The sequence below is a fragment of the Carlito syrichta genome, unplaced genomic scaffold (genome assembly GCF_000164805.1).
Source record: "Carlito syrichta isolate Samal-C Ts95f unplaced genomic scaffold, Tarsius_syrichta-2.0.1 Scaffold308797, whole genome shotgun sequence".
Classification (NCBI taxonomy): domain Eukaryota; kingdom Metazoa; phylum Chordata; class Mammalia; order Primates; family Tarsiidae; genus Carlito; species Carlito syrichta.
The window spans coordinates 460,111-464,805 of record NW_007252893.1 but is presented as its reverse complement, the minus strand read 5'-3'; positions in this window follow the sequence as shown (position 1 = coordinate 464,805).

Below are 4,695 nucleotides of genomic sequence, written 5' to 3'. Positions count from 1 at the left end.
AATTCAAATCGTCTTTCTCGTTTTCCATTTTCCCATAGGTAAATCAAGACAGTTGAACTAGATGAATTCCAAGTACTTTGCAGCCCCGTGTTGGGAACTTAATCCTCAGTCAGCAGGGTTGGGAAATCTGGCCTGACTGGAAGTGTCTAGGCCATTTGGCCGAATATATTAGTACCTCTATTTACAAAGCTTGTGAGAGTGGGTCTTCGACTTCTGCTACGTGAGAACGCGGAGTTCCTCTCTCGGCCTGTCTGTCTTCAACCATGGAATGAAAGAACAAGAAGGTGCTCAACAGAAGCTGACACCTTGATTTTGAACTTTCTAGCCTCCAGGCTGTGAAAAAATAAATTTTGTCCTTTGTAAATGACCCAGTCTCAACTATTCTGTTATAGTACCAAAAACAAAGTAAAACATTTGAAATAAACTCTGTCTATGATTTTCAAATCTATCAATAATTATTGCCTTGTCAATCAATAATAGTTTATCTGTACTTCAGTGATAGCAAATAACATAATTTTTTTCTTTATATAAATGCAGTGTCATCACAATTTGAAATATACGGATGTGGTTACCTAAAGGTTGTATATATCCTAAAATTTAAACCTAAAAAATAAATAGATAAATAGCAATAGATTTATAAATACTCTCAAATTTAAGATCTTACTTCTAGCCGGGCTCGGTGTCTCAGCCTGTAATCCCAGCGTTTTTGGAGGCCGAGGTGAGTGGATTGCCAGAGCCTGCAGGTTCGAGACCCGCCTGAGCAACTTGGAGAGACCTCATTCTACAATAAATCAAAAATTAGTGGGCGTGGTAGAGCGCACCTGTAGTTCCAGCTACTTGGAAGGCTGAGGCGGAAGGATCGCCGGAGCCCAGCAGGTCGAGGCTGCGGTGGCCGGGAGCGGCCACTGCACTCTCTAGTCTGGGCGACAGCGTGAGACTCCAACTCAAAAAAAAAAAAAAAGTCTTACTTCTAAATAACATGTGTGCATACTTTTATAAGGTGTGATACGAAAAATCCAGAATGATCTTTTGGAGGGTGGGCCTCTTGTGGCACATTCGGAATTTATTCCTCTGAATCTAACGATCAACCATATTTTTCAGCTGGGCGTTTTGAGAAGGCTGTGTCACAATTTGTGGAAGAAACGTCCTGAGCTGTGGCAAAAATGTGACCAGTTCTTCCACCATGACACAGCACCTCCCAGTAGTGCACAGAGTGTTCAGCAGTTTTGGACCCAAAACACCATGACTCCATACCCCACCCTTCCTATTCACTTGATCTCACCCATGGCGAAAAAAAGTCCTCAAAGGGAAACGTTTTGCTGATGTGGAAGAGGTGAGATTAAAAACACCAGAAGCACTAAAGGGTATCAAAATTTACAAGCTCAAAAACTTTTGAACATTCGAAAAAGCATCTCCATAGGCGTACTGCATCAAATGAAGAGTAATTTAAAGTTGACTGAAGTTTTTTAAACATGCAAAAATAAATACACAATGTTTAATAAATAAATTTCAGGTTCTTTTTGGTCTCCCATTATTTTCTTCAATAATTTAACTTAATTAGACATTTAATTCTTTTAAGCAAAAATAATTAAAGATGTATTTGCTAGATTTTTATCTTTAATTCTGAAAATGAATCTATATCACATCATATTTGTTTACCAACCACTGCCATTTTTCTTATTGTCATGATTTTGAACTTTAAAGTTATTGTTAAAACTTTTGAGTCTGTGAGCAGAAAATATCATTTTCAGATGTAAATTAGAACCTATCCATTGAGATTTCTCTATGAAATAGCGCTATACTTTCAACATTTTACCTAAGGGAATTTATTTCTGATGTGTCTGTGTTTCTTTTTTATCATTTCCAGTCTCTTGCTTTGTTTCCTTCCTCTGGGTTTCAAAGTTTTGTTTTGTTTTTTTTTCCTTATTTCCAATTAAGATTGAAGTTTGCTGTGTTTTTTTTTTTTTTCTTTAATGTTCTTATAAAAGATTTTTTGGAACAATGCCATTTTCCTAACCCACAAAGCTGTTTCTGTGAGTAGGCTTGCTCTTAGATAACTCCTCTGTAGCTCTGTTCATGATTAATTAGCATTTCTAAAGAAGTAAATGAGCATCCCTCTTTGCAAAATGTTTGACATATTGTGAATGTTTGATTTTGCTGCAATGTTCTTAATATATGCTAATACAGTCTTACAATGTGATAAAATAAGTATAGTGATTAGGCAGGTATAAGAATCTCAGTGAGCTGATTAAATACTTTTCTTCTTTGATAGTATGATGACATAGTAGCTTGTCTATTATTGATAATGATACCATAATAATAACCTAAAAATGAGTAGTAGACTTATTGGTTCACTTTCATTTCCCTTGGGAAGTTAGAATTCTGCTACTTCTCTACATTCTTAACCATTCTTAATCCAGGAGGGTGTCCAAATATGCTGTAATAAAATTTTTAGATAATCTATGTGCATTCAATTTAGTTTCAATGAACACAACGGTTTTATATTTCTTAATTGCCACATCTCCAATTTCTAGAAGAAAATTATATTTCAACTTGACTATAAGGGCTGTGTTTTAAAATATACTGCCTGTTACATAACAGCACACTGATATCAATTTAAAAAGTAAGAAGTGATCACTCCCCAAAATATAGGAAACCAATCTTTGACAAAAGAGCAAAGATAATATAATGAATAAAAAATAATCTTCTGCCGGGCTCGGTGGCTCAGCCTGTAATCCCGTGCCTTTGGGAGGCTGAGGTGAGTGGATTGCCTGAGCCCCTGGGTTCGAGACCCGCCTGGGCAGGCAAGACCTCATCTCTACAATAAATCAAAAAATCAGCCGGGCGTGGTAGTGTGTGCCTGTAATTCCGGATACTTGGAAGGCTGAGGCGGAAGGATCGCCGGAGCCCAGCAGGTCGAGGCTGCGGTGGCCGGGAGCCGCCACTGCACTCCAGTCTGGGCGACACAGTGAGACTCCAACTCCAAAAAAAAAAAAAAAATAATAATAATAATAATCTTCTAAAAAAAAGGTGCTGGAATAGGTGGACATGTACATGCAAAAAAAGAGGAAAAAAAAATCTAGATGCAGACCTTATATCTTTCACAAAAATTAACTCAAAATAAATCATAGATTTAAATGTAAAATGCAAAAAGTTTAGTATCAAACTTCTAGAAGGTAATACATAGACTACCTATATAAACTTGGTTTTGGATGTGACTTTGTAACTACATCACCAAAGGTATGATTCATGAAATAAATGATTGATAAGTAGAATTTTATTAAAATTGAGAAATTTCTCTGTGAAAGACACCACAAGAAAATGCAAAGACAAGTCAAAGAATGGAAGAAAATATTTGCAATAGACACATCTGTAGAGGACTGTGGTCTTCTGAAATACACAAATAACTCTTAAAACTCAACAATAAGAAAGCAAATAACCTGATTGAAAAACAGGCAAAAGATTAGTATAGACACCTCATTGGAGAAGATATATAGGTGGCAAATAAACATATGAAAAGGGGCTCAGTACCATATGTTATTAGTGAATTGCAATATAAAACAAGAATGAGATACTGCTGCACACAATGAGATACCATTTGACCTATAACAATAGCCAAAATCAAAAAATAATGAGCAACAATAAATTCTGGCAAGGATGTGGAGCAACATGAAATCATACCTCATGGAAGTGCAAAATGGTTTAGCCACTTTTGAAGACAGTTTGTCAGTTTCTTACAAAACTAAACGTATTCTTAATTGATGACACAGTAATCACATTCTTTAGTATTTACCAAAATATATTAAGAACTTATGTCCGCACAAAAACCTGCACATGTATGTTTATAGTGACCTTATTCACGCTTGTCAAAACTCAAAAGCAACCCAGATACATTTCAGTAGGTTAGTAGATAAATAAGCAGTGATACATCCAGACAAATAATTATTATTCAGGGATAAAAAAAATAAGATTTCAAGTCATAAGCAGACATAATGGAAATTTAAATGTATATTATTACAAGTAAAAAAAGCAAATCTGAAAATACTATGCCCTGCTACTTTTAACTATTTGACATAATAGAAAAGGCAAAACTATTGAGACAATAAAAAGATCAGTTGTTGCCATGGATTTAAGAGGACAGAGAGATAAACAGAATATTTAGAGCAGCGAAAATACACTGTATGATACTAAAATGGTAGACACCTGTGTTATACATCTGTCAAAACCCATAAATTGTACACCACAAAGACTAAACTCTAATGTAAACTATGAACTTTGGGTGATAATGATGTGTCAATGTAGATTCATTAATTGTAACAAATGTATCATTTTGGTGGCTGATGTCTACAATGAGGAAAGTTGTGTGTGAGGGAGCAGAGAGTATATGGGAACTGTTTATACTTTCCATTCAATATTACTGTGAGCCTAAAATTGCTATAAATGTAAAGTCTATTAAAAAAGAAAAAAACAAAATATATTAAAATGCAAAATATTTATAAGCCAATTCTCACATTTTAGAGGAGGGAAGCAGACTGCAAAGTTATAGGTGATTTGTCCAAGGTTGAACAGGTAATTAGAAACACATTTTTAAATAAAAATTTTAATCTCAGCTGGACACAGTGGCGCACGCTGTTAGTACTAGCACTTTGGGAGGCAGAGGTGAGAGAATTGCCTGAGCCCAGGGGTTCAGGACCA